The 16,562-nt window shown below is 42.0% G+C and overlaps 1 protein-coding gene across 3 annotated transcripts in view; it reads left to right on the forward strand.

The window, feature by feature from the left end:
• The window catches only part of LOC144819435 (uncharacterized), a 360,173-nt gene that overhangs the window by 30,638 nt on the left and 312,973 nt on the right, over positions 1-16,562 (forward strand). For all 3 annotated transcript variants that reach the window (XR_013607366.1, XM_078677326.1, XM_078677325.1), the window contains exon 3: positions 9,259-9,355. The gene's annotated coding sequence lies outside the window, so the exon portion shown is untranslated. The remainder of the gene's footprint in view (positions 1-9,258; positions 9,356-16,562) is intronic.

The raw sequence follows: 16,562 nt of genomic DNA on the forward strand, positions 1-16,562 counted from the left end.
GCAGAAGAGTTCCGTCACGACTGCAGAGGGTCAGGGGGTCGGCGTGGCTTCACCGACGCGTGGGGAAAGGGCAAGTCCCTATTCGGGCGCCATTATGTGGTAAATAAATAAATAATACCCTATTTTTGAATGTATAAATGAATAACAGATAGCTCAATAAATAAGAGCCAAAATTCGAGGTAGTAGGAGTTTCGCAGGTTTATTACAGCATAAGGGACAGGAACAGGACAACCTGCATAGGAATAGGATGGCAGGGCCCAGCAGCGCTGCTGGTGTCAGGATCGGGACAAGGGAAAGGGAAGGAATAACTTTTTAATAACAGTGCATGAGCATATATACATAACGCAAACACATAGCATTACATTGCAATAGGCGTAGCAGTGGGTGGAGCAGAAGGTGTGACGCGTAGCAGTCGCGAAAGATAAGGGTGAAAAAGAGGTGTAACGGGGCGTATACATGGACATGAGATGCAAACGTAACAGAATATGTCATGAATGGGGCGGAAACCATGGAGGGGGCTACCTGAGGAGCCGGGACCTCTAACCTGATGGTGCGCGCAAACTAGCAATGACGTATCACTAGGAGAAGCTGGGGGCTATGAACTCTGTGCTAGGAGCAGAGACTGAAGTCTGGAGAGTCAGGGCGACATGTACCTAAACAGTATCTAGTATCTGATGTTTAGAGAACATGTTGATATAAACTAGAAGTTAGGAGGGGAAAGGCTAACTTGATTCTAAGACTGGACCATGCATTATTCTACATGTAGTATAATGTAGTACGTGATGAAGAATATTAAATGACCATTAAATGCAGTATTTCTCTAACGTGGAGACGTGAAGGCTAGACAATGACGGAAACTATTGATGCGATTCAGTAGTTTAGGAATGCAGAGAAGGAGGACTGAACTGATAACTGGAATCATAACATATTCTTGGCAGACTCAGAGGCTGAGCCGGGCACTGCGAGGCAGGAAGTAAGTGAAGGGTCGAGGATACAGGTGGGGGCTGGATGGCTCCTCAGCGAGGCTTCAGGAGACAGGAGCTGAATCTGGTGTCCAGGCCCTTTTGAGGCCTAGAAACGGGGACTTTATAATAGAATAACGTGCACACTGAGAAACGTGGCAACGTAGCTTTACATAGGCCTGATATACGTAGTATTCACGAGAACTGGAAACTGGCATGCTAGAGGTGGACACAACTGTAATTGCGTCATTAATCGAACATGGGGAATGCATATGCATATTTAATCATGCACACATAACATATGATGGATGACACGTAGGGACACAGAACATGGCAAAATCTACTTTTCCACAAGGGGCAGAATAGGAGTGCTTATCGGGAGGGCGGTGATCTGCCTCAGGAATTTGTTCTCAGTGGTCACTAATTTTGGCGATGGAATGTGACCCCACAGCTCGCCCCCATATATGACACCCCCCTGAGCTTGTGCCTTATAGATTTCGATGACAGGGGTGAGGGGGCGGTAGGGTGATTTGCTCGCTATTCTCATAGTACCACCTGCCAACTGTGCCAGTTTGATGTTTGCTTTTAGCTGATGCGCCGACCATGTCAGGTTTTCATTAAGGGTTATCCCCAGGTTTTCAATTGTGTGGACCCGTTCCAAACGGACTGTACCCAGGAGGGGGGGTGGGTGATTGAGGGACATAGGGTTGAGGATCATAAATTTGGTTTTCTGGGGGTTGATTTCGAGTCCCCTTTCTGTGCAGAACTCCAGAAAACCGTCCAAGACTCGTTGTATGCCCATCGGGGATTTGGACAACAGCAGGGTGTCGTCCACAAACATAATTGCATGCACCCTTCTGCCAGTCAGTTTGGGGGCATCAGTGTTGGGAATCCTGGTGAGGTGCGCGATTACCCCGTTCACGAAGAGGCAAAACAGGGTCGGTGCAAGCACGCAGCCCTGTCTCACCCCTCTGCGAACAGGGAACCTTCCGGTTAGATTGCCACCTCTACCGCACCTAACGCGCGCAAAGTTGTTGTGGTGTAATCTCACCAGGATTGCCAAAATGTCTCTCGGGACATTCATCTCCTCCATGACCTGCCACAGTTTTGCTCTTGGGACCAAATCGAAGGCGGCACGCAAGTCCACGAAAACCGTGTACAAGGTGCCGCCCTCAATCAGTGCTGTCCTCCAATATAATAGGTTCAGCCTAAAAATGTGGTCGATTGTGGAAACCCCTCGCCTAAATCCCGCCTGGTAAGGGGTCAAGATGTCAGTCTCCTCCATCCAATTCTGTAACCGGTCCAGAATCAGTCTACCGAATAGCTTTTGGGATACATCGATGAGACTGATTGGACGATAGTTGGCTGGGAGCAGAGGGGATCCCTTTTTAAAGATAGGAACCACCTCTGCTCCCAGCCAAGTATCCGGGACCTCCATCCCCCTGAGGACAGCGTTGAAAATCAGCGTAAGGTAGGGGGCCCAAATCCCTGGTTCCTGCTTATACAGGTCACCTGGTACCCCATCGAGCCCTGGGGCTTTCCCTGTTGACAATCCGGCTATGGCCACCCTCAGCTCTTTTTCTGTCAAAGGTTCTCCTCATAATCAGTCACTCCCAAATTATGTGGTTCTTTCGCACCCCCTTCCTCTGTAGCGTACAGTGACTGATCAAAAACTGGTCCTCCCTTCCGCAGCGCCGGGACATACAATTCCCACGTAAGCAACAACTTAGAGTTAAACAGACTAGACTCAGATGACATGTTGACTTTTTAATAGAGACAGTGACAATTATATTTAATTTCTGTTTGCAGTCAATACCTTGAAAGCGTGTCAGTTTCGACTTTCGATAAGGTAAGAATTCTTTGTGCTGCAGTTCTGTCTAGGCATTGGAGGAAATAGGTCCAATGGTCTTACAGTAAGATTCTGTTCATCATGTCTTTCAGATATTTGAACCTGAGGAGATTCCCTCAGAGTGAGGGATTCGAAATGCGTCGACCACGACACTCTAGGCCAATAAAGTCAAACTCTTTATGTCAAGAATTCCATTATTTGTAGAACCTTTGATGGCCTAGTGTGATCCATTTGACTTGAGATATTGTATAATTAAGTGTTCTTTCTGGATACTTCCATAATTCTTGAATGTTGTACATAGTTGTATCATAAAGGTTTTGAATCAGATACTCAAGGATAGGTTTTGTGTGTATGCAGATTTTGATGTTTGTATGAATGTGAGAATGAGTCCAACACACGTTTGAATGGTACACTACATGCGAGTATGAGAGGGAGAACGTTGAACGAAGTGTGTTGGTAATTTTTTCATTGCATATTTATTCCTTTATTAATGAGATGTATTTGTTGTGGGAAGAAATATATTGTTTGTGATGTTTTTTGAAAATTGTGTAAAATGATCTTTCTTCAAAATAGTGAAAATTGAAAAATAAAATTGATTAATTCTGAACTAAATATTGGTTTGGAGGGACTTGTTTAATTCGAGTTCTCTACCTAAATTTGGGAAAACAGTGGCAGTATTGGCAGATTGATTTGTTTATTGTTATATCGGCGTGGCCTTGCTGCGTATGTGCCAAACCCTCTTTTGGTAAGTTTGCATGTTTTACACTGGCATCTATCTAAAGTTCCACTGCCCATGATGAGCTCGGAATCCTGAATGCCAACATCCTGTGACTTGTACATGTACATGTGTTCTCTGATTGATAGTAAACCATGCTCACATGATACAGGCCCAGAGGTTCCATTTTGGATGCCCACAGCCTTGACCAGAGAGCAAGATGGAGGAGAAGTTGCTTTCCACATACAGCATATATGTATTGCTGGCATCTCCTAGATGGGAGAGGAGAACATTATATGCCATAGTGAGGAAACAGGATACAGGTTCTCTTTAGAAGTGCCAGGGCCCTTCTTGATGCAATGGGCTGTAAATTACTCTGACTGCAGCTACCGTTAGGCAGATGTCAGAGGATGGGTGTGAGGTCTGAAATATGTGTTGATTGGGAAATGAGTCCTTTGAAGGGGCACAGATTATTGACTCTCTTCATGATCTCTGTGAGGAGGGCTCATAAATAGCTGAGTGCAGCCTGCTCACAACTGTTTGTACTTCTGTGGTGGGCACTCCACCTGGAGACTGCCCTGCAGGGCAAATCAGATTTAGAGACAAAGACACGGTCTGGAAAGTGACCTGACCAGGAGACATGAAAAGTGAGCTGATTCATGCCTGTTCCAAGGAAGCAAACCAGAAATACATATCCTCCACCTGTGAAATTGGTATAAAGATGGGAGCACACGACACATCGTTGTTCATTGTTGTGGTCTCTTCTACTGAGGAGGGAGTACTTCGTAGAGTACTCCGAATCTACCAAGCTGCCGAGGCTTGGTGTTTCACTGAGAGCAAACTCCACAGAGGTGAGGGAATACCACATGGAATCAGATCTGAAGGGGGGATTACTGGACTGACCTGTGTGCCAAGATGTCCAGCTGTGAGAAAGGGAAGGAAGTGCCAACTCTGCAGGAGGATTTGATTGTGGAAGGGACTGGCATAACTGACCAAAGCAAAGGGTCCATTCAACAGTGACTCTCTAAGCAAGGCGCAGAAAGAATAGGGGTACTGCTGGATGGGGCAGTGTAATTGTTATCACTTTTTTACATTGTAGTTACCCAGACACCTGAATCTGTGTGCTTAAGTGGTAGGCTTGACCAAAGCTGTGATAAGCACCTGCTGGAGGCCCGTGTTCCTCACAAGTGGACTGTGTGACAGTGGTTTTGCCCAAGTGTGTTGTTGGGTCAGGACCAGTCTGGAAGATCAAGTGACCAGAGTGGTTGAGGTGGCCCTCGGGTGCCTCATAAAGAAGCAAAGTTGTAGCCTTGAGGCTTTGCATTCCAACAATAGCCCCTGGTGTCCACCGCACCAAAGCATCTTGACCTGCCAGTGTATGGCTGCAAAAAGCAATAATTACTTACTGAAGTGTTCGTGTGAACTGTTCCATGAGTTAAGTGACCACCAGAGGACTGAGCGAGCCATGATCAAGAGCAAGCACCCTGTAAGAGTACCACCGACAGACTCCTTTGCTCCTGTCAAGCCCCTCACAACAACGTACTGCATGACCAACTGCTGCATAACTACCTGGTGACTGCTGTGTGCAGTCTGGACACTCTCTGCCACCAGTTAGATTCAGCTTCCGACGGAGGGCCGAATGTGGCCCGACACAGGTTACACGAACTGGTGAGAGACTATGTGGCTTATTAATGAGAGGCTTGCGCCACCGGAGCACCACTTTTTTGGACGCTCCAGTGGCTTAAGCCTCCAATCATATCTATGCAGGATGCAAAGCCACTCAGCGTGGCTCTGCATGGCCTCATAAGACAAAGCAGCGTAAGTCACTGCCTTGCCTTATTGTGCATCAAGGAGGCGTTCCATAGGCTTTGCAGTGGGTTTTCCCACACAGCATCCATGGATTTGGACGCTGCTCAGATTTACTTGATCACGTAAGCTTGGTGCAGCGCCAAAACCTTACCCCTCCCCAGAATAGGCCTAACAAAGAGAAATATTTTTATTTCTCCTTGGTCTTTCCTCTTTCCATGTGCTGCGTTCTGCCTCTCAGGATTGTTTTTGTGCAGGAAGGTGCCTCTTCCTTGGCAAAATCAATCCTGCCTGCAACAAAGGCATGTTTGCACCATGGTGCAAGTGAGCCTACATTAGCGCTAGGCAGCAAATAGTGCACCAGCTCAGGGGAAAGGACAGGAATGCACCCTAATTCATAAATATGATGTATTCCAGCCCTTTCACAAGGGTGTATGGCAGCTCAGCAGGAAGACTTAATGCCTGCCCTATGCCAATTCCTCATACATGAGGCCTTGAGTTGACAGGAGCCTGAGAGACTGATTGATAAGACCAAACACTGGAGGTACGAGTTTAACCCTTAGACCTTAACTCTCACTGAATCAAGTGTTCATGTATTATTGCATGGCAGTAGAATTTTGTGTTTTCTGTGAAATAAATTACTTATTTTTTCTGCAAAAAGAAGCACTTGACTGGACATTAATCTTATTATGCTGCTGGAGGGCGGGGCGGAATTGATTCCTGAACTGAGACCCTCCACTCTAACCTCCCTGAGAAGCCTCACTATCACAGTCTCTCAAATGCGGAAAGGATTGTACATGGCCTGGTTTGCAGAGCCATAGTAAGATATGCCACATGGCAGCAGTTGCAAAGGCTTCAAGCCCACACGGGGACCAGCAGCCCTACTCAAATAACTGTCTATGTAGGAAATAATGAACCCTAAGTTACACACAACTGGGTAAATACATAAGAAATAATAGAAAGGAACAAACTAGGGTAATATGGAGCTTAAAGGTGTTAAAAATGATGTAATTGAAAAATCGAAAATTGTCTGGACTAACACAGAAATGCCAGTACTTGGATGGAAGTCTTGAGGGCATACTGTGTTGCTGTATAATTTGCTTTGCAGAGTTTTCCAGTTCAAATGCGTCCAGATGTGGGTGGATTAAAGCCTCAGTGACAGAGAGATACCTAACGGTGTTTAAGTCTCAAACTTGTAGTGACGAAAGGCATGTAGTGGAGAGTCAAAGTTGCTGGGGTTCATCAAATTGAATTGAATTGCCCAATGAGGTGAGGTTGAAGTGGGTTCGTCCCCCCAGAAACTATTCTTATAATAGACGACACCTGGCAACATCCATGAATTTGTCACTGGTGACAGCCCTTTTCTTTTTGGCTCATCACAAAATGAATCACATCTTTTGTCGTGCTCCAAATAACGCCTTCTCTGTGACTCCTCCTTTTGACCTCCAAAATTACAAATGTTCTCCAGGTTTGCTGGTAGATTGATCTCATTACTATCTCTAATTATCATTCAACCCGCTGCAGTGCTCTTGTGCTTTGACCTCCAATATGTTCTGTGGCAGAGGGTTTACCGCCAAACCTGCATCTCGGACTAGCCCACGGAACCTCTTTTACTGTGTGTGAATGATACAAAGCATCCGCTGCTTGATTCTCCAGACCAGGAATGTGTCTCTCCCAATATTTTCTGGTTTAGGCAAGAAAATTCAATTTTCTCAGCAAAACCAGTACCCAGTTCTCCCTTGCAGACAACCTATTGTGTTTGGACAAAATATCAAATAAATAATGTTGTGGTACAAAATATTTGTCAAGAATATAGGGATGTCAAAAACATAATCGAAAGGAATATGGCAAGTAAGAAAAATGGTTTAAGCGATGTTTTTAATACCATTGTAAAAAGTTTTGGTGTGGAAAATATTGTTGTGTGTAATATTGTTTGTAAGTGTTATTGTGTATGTAATTTATTGTAGTGTGTTTTATTTCTATAGGTTTATTAATTTTTTGTAAGATAATTTATTAATTATAAAATTATTGACATTTGCATTTTTAGTTAAAAGAATAATGGATTTCTACCCTTTTTTAGCAGCAGGATAGTGGGTTTTAAGGGATTTTTAAAAAGTGGATATTTTATATTAAATTTAAGGTTAATTATTTTAATGAGATGCAAATTAGTAATTTTTTGTTACAGTAATAGTAACAAAATAGTATTTTATTTAATAACAATTTATATTTAATTAAATACATATTAAGTCAAAAATGTTTACCATATTATATTGTTGTGAATATTATTTTTTTTTAAATTATATTTCAATTAACAAAATGTATAATAATGATGTTTAATAAAGTAAATTGTTTTTATATTTAAAACAATTTTTTAAACAAATTATTATGATTAAAAAACTTTAACTTTTTTGTTGAAAATTATAATGGCAATGCAGACATATTTGTTTACATATATATTATAAAAATGAGTGTTATATTTTTTATTTTATGATTGTTTATATTGGATTATGATTATAGTATTTATTTTATGGGTCCAAGTTTAGGGATGGTAGTAAATAAATTGAAAAATACATTAAATATTATTAGTGTAAAAACATATCTTGCATTTTAAGGTTTAAATATGAATATAGTGGTGTGTAGTTTTGGTTAGTGTGTAAGTATATTTTAGTTTATTTTATATATCCTAAATTTAATGTGAATATGGAGCAATGATTGTGTATATCAATTCATTAGTTTGTAGCATCTTGCATTAAATGTTTAAGATTGTAGGTAGTGGAAATAGTAAATTTCACCTCATTAGTGTTCAACACTTTCCCCAAATTAGTTTAAATTGGAGTGCGAAAAGTCAATGTCAACCTTTTAGTGCCTAACATCTTCCCCAAATTGGTGTAGGTTGGAATGGGTATAGTAAATATCACCCCTTCAGTGTCCAACACTCTCCACAAATTGATATGAATTTAGTGAGAATAGTAAATGTCACCCCTTAAGTGTCAAATACTTTCTCCAAATTTGCATAAATTGGAGTGGTAATAGTAAATGTTACCATTTTAATGCCGAACACCTTCACCAAATTGTTTAAATTGGAGTGGGAATAGTAAATGGCACCCCTTTAGTATCCAACACCTTCCTCAAATTTTCGTATATGGTAGCGGGAATAGTAAATATCACCCCTTAAGTGTCCAACACTTTACTAAAAATGGTGTATGTTGGACAGTGATTATTTAATGTTATCATTTGAGTGTGAAATCAATTGTTTAAATTGTATTGTGTATAGGAGAAATAGTTTGTGTTATTTAATTAGTATTCTTTGTGTTTAGAAATATAATAAAAAAATTAGTTGTATGTTTGTAATAAATAATATTAATTACATAGTTTTATATAATAAAGACATGTAACGTATTTTTCAAATTGTATTTACGTTTTCAAAGTTTATTTTATATACCAATATATTCCAAATTAAAACATTTTTATATAGATAAATAAATAAACATTGTTAATACATTTTTATTATTACATAAAAAATAAACATCACATTCAAATGATATTGCATGTTGCAAATTTTCCACTTTTTTCCTTGCTTCCTTATTTAATATTTTCTTAACTTTCCCTAAATTGTTTTATATACGTGGTATCAATATAATTTTAACATATGTTTTTAGTATATATTAAATATTTGTATATATTTTATACTATTATTTAATTTATGCTTAAGCATTTTTTTTTACATTTATATGATATTTTTTGACCTGTTTAATATATATTTTTTAAAATTTTTAACACATTTGTTCAAAATTTTTACATTTGTTCCTATTCATTTCAATGGGGGAATACATTTTTTTGTTTAATTTAGAAGCCATTTTTTTTTTACCACTACCTTCTGTTTTGTAGTCTATTTCTATAATTTTTATTCTATTTCTGTGATCCAGGTTGCAGCAAGGTGCTGAAGGTCGTTGGAACAGGGAAATCCTTTTCAAAGGTTTTTTAAAGGCTTTGAGGGCTGAGGGTCGTGGAAGCAAGAGAGAGGTTAGTTATTGTGTTGGTTGTGGGATTTTTGTACATTCAATTGTTCAAATAGTAGCGTTTTTACTAGTGTATAGTTTGGGAATATTAAACACTGTTTTAGTAAGGCTTCGTTATGTTACAATGATTAAGCTTAATGTATACGTTGTTTTTGGGAATGTTATGTGTTTTGCTGGTGAGTTTCCTTGTTTACTTTACAGGTTTTTGTCAATGAACATTTATTTGTATTTATTTATTTAATACAGCTTTATATAGCGCAAACCTTACCAAAAGGTGTCAGAGCGCTTTACAAAAGAACCAGGTATGTTACATAAGGTACACATGATACGCTAAACATGCCAGGTAAGTTATATAAGGTACAAAAGATACACTAAATATGCTAACAGTTACAAAGGTACACATGAAAGACTGAGCATGCTAACAAGTTACATATGTGCCGTTTCAACTCTAACTATTTGCATATTTTTATTGTAAAAAAATAAAAAGGTGTCAGTGGTAGGTTAAAATCAGGAGTAAAATACATATTTACAAAGTTGACCTCATGTGAGTGCTAGATGACCATAAGGTTCAGGAAATGGGTTGAATTATGCCAGGAAGTGCCTTTGGAGGAGGAGAGTTTTAAGATCAGTTTTGAAGGTCCGGAAAGAGGTAGTGGTTTGGAGGGATGGAGGAAGTGAGTTCCGGATTCTGGTCACATTACCAGAGAAGGATTAAGCTACAAATCTTTCCCTTTTGAAGGTAGGAGGTTTGATTAGTACGTTTTCCATATTGTGTGAAGGTCTAGAGCCTCCAGAGATTTTGAGTTTATTAGCCAGATTGCGTGGGGTGGAGGTGTGCAAGACTTTGTGGGTGATAGAGGCAGTCTTGTAAATTGACCTTGCTTCGATAGGAAGCCAGCGTAGAGACAACAGTAAGGGTGTGATGTGATAATTTCTTTCAGTCCTATATACGAAGCGAGCTGCTGAGTGGAGAATGGGTTTTAGAGGGGAAAGGTGGGATTTGTGGAGATATATATATATATATATATATGAGTAGCTACCTCCTCCAAAGAAAAAGGCCGTGACCCAAAGGAAGACAATCAGGAGCACTTTATTGAACAGATGGTTTAGGCGAATGCATTTCGGCAATACCAGCCTTCCTCAGCGCCCCTCTCCAACTGTTCCTAGCGCTGCGAAATGAAAAACAGTCCTTCCCCTCTGTTGTTTTAACTTCTATACTCCGCCCCCTTGGTGTGGTCAGCATCCTGGTGTAGTCCCGTGTAGTGGAACTGCACATCCCACAATGCCCCAATGTTCAGCACAGTGGAACTGGATGCGAGCTGAATGGGGTGATATTTTTCAGAGAGAGAGTCCGTGGGAGGCACAGCTGTAGGAATTTGTTGGGAGGTAAGCCATGTGAAACAACTCCGTGCTCCCTCGAGTCCCCCTTCTTTACCGCTGCTACCCTTCTGCCTGGAATACTTCGCGGGGGTGAACACAGAGTCCTGGTTACCCAATTAGAGGATAGGATATCCCCTGCCGCTGTCTCCGCCAAGCGTCGTGGTGGATACTGGAGCTTATTGCTACCGCGATAAAGGAAAAACAGCTCAGCCAAGCTTGCCAGAAAGTCCAGACCAACTTTTGCCGCGGGGGTACACGTGGATGCGCACTGGCTTAGCGCATTAATGTCTGAGCAGCTACCTCCTCCAAACAAAAAGGCAGTGACCCAAAGGGAGACAATCAGGAGCACTTTATTGAACAGGTGGTTTAGGCGAATGCATTTCGGCAATACCAGCCTTCCTCAGCGCCCCTCTCTAACTGTTCCTAGCGCTGCGAAATGAAAAACAGTCCTTACCCTCTGTTGTTTTAACTTCTATACTCCGCCCCCTTGCTGTGGTCAGCATCCTGGTGTAGTCCCATGTAGTGGAACTGCACATCCCACAATGCCCCAATGTTCAGCACAGTGGAACTGGATGCGAGCTGAATGGGGTGATATTTTTCAGAGAGAGAGCCCGTGGGAGGCACAGCTGTAGGAATTCGTTGGGAGGTAAGCCATGTGAAACAACTCCGTGCTCTCTCGAGTCCCCCTTCTTTGCCGCTGCTACCCTTCTGCCTGGAATCCTTCGTGGGGGTGAACACAGAGTCCTGGTTACCCAATTAGAGGATAGGATATCCCCTGCCGCTGTCTCCGCCAAGCGTCGTGGTAGATACTGGAGCTTATTGCTACCGCAATAAAGGAAAAACAGCTCAGCCGAGCTTGCCAGAAAGTCCAGACCAACTTTTGCCGCGGGGTACACGTGGATGCGCACTGGCTTAGCGCATAAATGTCTGAGCAGCTACCTCCTCCAAAGAAAAAGGCCGTGACCCAAAGGGAGACAATCAGGAGCACTTTATTGAACAGATGGTTTAGGCGAATGCATTTCGGCAATACCAGCCTTCCTCAGCGCCCCTCTCCAACTGTTCCTAAATGAAAAACAGTCCTTCCCCTCTGTTGTTTTAACTTCTATACTCTGCCCCCTGGGTGTGGTCAGCATCCTGGTGTAGTCCCGTGTAGTGGAACTGCACATCCCACAATGCCCCAATGTTCAGCACAGTGGAACTGGATGCGAGCTGAATATATATAAACCAAGCATTCTCTCCAAACCTCCGCTCAGGCGAAAAAAGAGAGAGACAGACCACACGGTTCTGGCAGGTAGATCTTCTTTATTTGACCTCCTCTCTGCTACGCGGTTCGAACACAAAGTGCTCTTCTTCACACAGAAAGAAAAGTAGCAAATGCCATTGTTTTAAAGATTGCAAACTCCTCTTGTGAGTCACATGACTTTCGTGGTGATAGGCATAAAGAAAATACTATGTTGTTCTTTCACAGATACCAATACATTTTGATATGTCTGTAATCTCATAAACATGCAGAGGTAGGGTGGTAATATCGTTACAAAAAGGTATTTGCGTCTATACACACATCCATATTATAGCAGCATGAATGCTGGTAAAATACAGATGCAATAAACCAGAATAAATATACTACAAACATATATAAATATATAAATATAGATAAAACCTGGTTTAAAATGCATATTTACAAGAACCTAAGGCGTTGCACAACAGACACTCACACATTAATATTTAAATAAATACATATGTAAACCATAGAATGTGCAAATTCGCAATCTGTGCAAAATCTGCAATTTAAGGTCATTAAATAAACCTGCTCAAGCTCACATTAACGTTCTATATTTGCCACTCATAGAAAAGACCTATTTAGACCTCTCTTATAATCTGCATGAATGCAGATCCAAAAACCCTTCTACCTACAACAATTCAAGCATTTTTCTGAATTTGTTAATATGGAGGCCTATAAATATTGATTACGTGATAAATAAATATATATGTAAATAAAAAAGTGCTACCGTGCTCATAGGAAAAACCTACTGTGTACCCATAAAAAAGATTTTTTTAATATTTCATAAAACATTTATAAATATATACACATCTAAATCTTTAAAATATACCCTATTTGTGCAAGTTTTACCGGTTACTTTTTTGGGGACGTTTTTCCAAATGTCATCATTACTTATTTGTATATACTTTCAACCCTTTGATAGTGGTCTCAAAACAGTCCTTATATTTTTTTATCTCATCACTCTTTTATCTTAAACATGTCATGTCCATCAGATCCATTTCCCCTATTATCAGTTAAACATCAATGCTCTTCATTGCTTGTCGGATAAATACATACATGAATACTATATTTATACGTTTCCTGGACTTTGCTGTTATTTTACGCGGAATAAATCCTGGTGGGAGCCAGCATATGTCGGGCTCATTCTTTCCTTTGCGGGTGAGCGTGGGGTTCATATAAAGAGCCAGTATGGTGTTCTCTGGCTCACCGGCATGCCCTCTTGATATGGTGTGACATGAAAAATCAGCAAAACTTTGGTACTGTATAAAACTACAACGTGTCACCCCCCCAAGCGGTCTCACAGTATTTTGGCTGGGACTTACGGCTTTGGGGAAAGAGGCTGCAGCGTGTCTGCAGGGGCCCCACCTGGTAACGCGAAAATTATCCCTGAAGACGAGGTCGGGGGGGTGTGAAACTTCGAGTTAAGCCACTGAGCCATCACTGTATGAGCTGACACCGTGAACTTGAAGTACCAGCATGCCTCTGGTCTCGACATCGTCACAGGAGGCGTTACTGCTGAAAGCGGAGGCGGGGGATTTACATCTACAAAAGGAGTGACCAGAGTTATGCTCAGGACCCTGATTATCCCCAGTTGTGAGGCTCTATGAGGAAACGAGAACCGGCACTGATGAAAGCCAAGACACTCGCTAGAAACGCGTCTGCCTGACGTTTCCTGGACTTTGCTGTTATTTTACGCGGAATAAATCCTGGAGGGAGCCAGCATATGTCGGGCTCATTCTTTCCTTTGAGGGTGAGCGTGGGGTTCATATAAAGAGCCAGTATGCTGTTCTCTGGCTCACCGGCATGCCCTCTTGATCTGGTGTGACACGAAAAATCAGCAAAACTTTGGTACTGTATAAAACTAAAACGTGTCACCCCCCCCAAGCGGTCTCACAGTATTTTGGCTGGGACTTACGGCTTTGGGGAAAGAGGCTGCAGCGTGTCTGCAGGGGCCCTACCTGGTAACGCGAAAATTATCCCTGAAGACGAGGTCGGGGGTGTGTAAAACTTCGATTTAAGCCACTGGGCTTTGGCCAGCCATCACTGTATGAGCTGACAACGTGAACTCGAAGTACCAGCATGCCTCTGGTCTCGACATCGTCACAGGAGGCATTACTGCTGAAAGCGGAGGCGGGGGATTTACATTTACAAAAGGAGTGACCAGAGTTATGCTCAGGACCCTGATTGTCCCCAGTTGTGAGGCTCTATGAGGAGACGAGAACCGGCACTGATGAAAGCCAAGACACTCGCTAGAAACGCGTCTGCCTGAAGTTTCCTGGACTTTGCTGTTATGTTATGCGGAATAAATCCTGGTGGGAGCCAGCATATGTCGGGCTCATTCTTTCCTTTGAGGGTGAGCGAGGGGTTCATATAAAGAGCCAGGATGCTGTTCTCTGGCTCGCCGGCATGCCCTCTTGATCTGGTGTGACATGAAAAATCAGCAAAACTTTGGTACTGTATAAAACTACAACGTGTCACCCCCCCAAGCGGTCTCACAGTATTTTGGCTGGGACTTACGGCTTTGGGTAGAGAGGCTGCAGCGTGTCTGCAGGGGCCCCACCTGGTAATGCGAAAATTATCCCTGAAGACGAGGTCGGGGGTGTGTGAAACTTCGAGTTAAGCCACTGGGCTTTGGCCAGCCATCACTGTATGAGCTGACACCGTGAACTCGAAGTACCAGCATGCCTCTGGTCTCGACATCGTCACAGGAGGCATTACTTCTGAAAGCGGAGGCGGGGGATTTACATCTACAAAAGGAGTGACCAGAGTTATGCTCAGGATCCTGATTATCCCCAGTTGTGAGGCTCTATGAGAAACGAGAACCGGCACTGATGAAAGCCAAGACACTCGCTAGAAACGCGTCTGCCTGACGTTTCCTGGACTTTGCTGTTATTTTACGCGGAATAAATCCTGGTGGGAGCCAGCATATGTCGGGCTCATTCTTTCCTTTGAGGGTGAGCGTGGGGTTTATATATATATATATATATATATATATATATATATATATATATATATATATATATATATATATATATATATATATATATATATATATATGTGTGTGTGTGTGTGTGTGTGTGTGTGTGTGTGTGTGTGTGTGTGTGTGTGTGTGTGTGTGTGTGTGTGTGTGTGTGTGTGTGAGGGTTCCTTTCTCCTTGTATCATAAGAAAAACAGCACTCGTGGGGGCAGTTGCAGCAGTTTTTTAATCACAATGCAACAAAGAGACACGTTTCGGCTTATGCCTTTTTCTATGTTGCTGGACTTGCCGTAAACGGTTATATTTAAATTTATCATGTGATTTCATCAACATTGAAAACGGACACCAGCACAGTGAAAACAGAGCTGCCATTTTGGCATGGTATTACATGCTTCACATTTTCATACCCTGCATCAGATTTTGAAGTTTATACTTTGAAATCTAAACACTTCCATATGCCACTTTCATTTTGCTTATATGCTTATTCATTTCAATCAAAGACATAATTAATACTTCTATGAAAAATATAAAGCCGTGTATCAGCTGTGTCTCATAGTTTTCAATGCATGATATATCACATTTAATATATATTCACTTTACATCAATCAGAATCACTACTTTCTATAGGAAAAGTGTTTATTTACATGGCTATTTTTTGGTGCCGTTTGACAAACCTTCCCGAAATGTTTTTTTTAAAAAGTCCCCCGGTGAATCTTTTTGTGGATAGAAAGATTCAGGGTGATGTGTCAAGCCAGGGTTGAGAAAAAAAAGGGGGGGGGGGAGTCAAATAAAGTGCATTTCCCATAGGGATTTTTGGCCTGACCTCAGCCCGAAACTCTGAACAGAATTACATCAAATTTAGTAGAAAGGTCGATCTTGGTCTAGAGAGTGACTTTTTTATGATGCGGTATGAGTCAGTTCAGTAGATTTTGAGATATTAACTGAAATCCAAATTTGTATATATAAGGATGTGGATCCTCTGCGGATTTTTCTTGGATTTGTGAAACAATGCGCCAAAAGCAATGCCCTGCTTGGCTAGCAGCAACCAGAAAGGAAAGTTGATGCTGCCATTTTGTTGATTGGGACTCGGTTCCCAGAGGGAAAATAAAGTTAAAAAATGATAGAAGGCATCAGGGTAGAGGTACTCTGACCCCATGGAACTAATACAGGGGTTTGTGATGGATACTTCACGGGCAAGAGTTTGTCCTAAAACCTTTTTTTTTACCATTCAAGGAGCCATTTATCCTCCCCCATTCCTCACAGATTGGGTGGATTTGGGTGGATTCATGAATCTAGACCCCATTTTTTTTAAATACCCTCACTCACAGATTCACACACTCACTCATACACCCCCTCAGACCCACACAACCACTCACACACACACTCAGACCCTCAAAACCACTCACACGCCCACTCACAGATCCACACAGCTTTCACACACCTACTCACGCCCCCACTTATGTACATACACAACCAGTCACACACCCAAACAGCCACTCACACACCCATTCACACACTCCTATACCCAATACCCACTCAAAGACCCACTCAACAGTCCTACAAGCGCTCAC

Source organism: Lissotriton helveticus, chromosome 2_1, assembly GCF_964261635.1.
Source record: "Lissotriton helveticus chromosome 2_1, aLisHel1.1, whole genome shotgun sequence".
Lineage (NCBI taxonomy): Eukaryota > Metazoa > Chordata > Amphibia > Caudata > Salamandridae > Lissotriton > Lissotriton helveticus.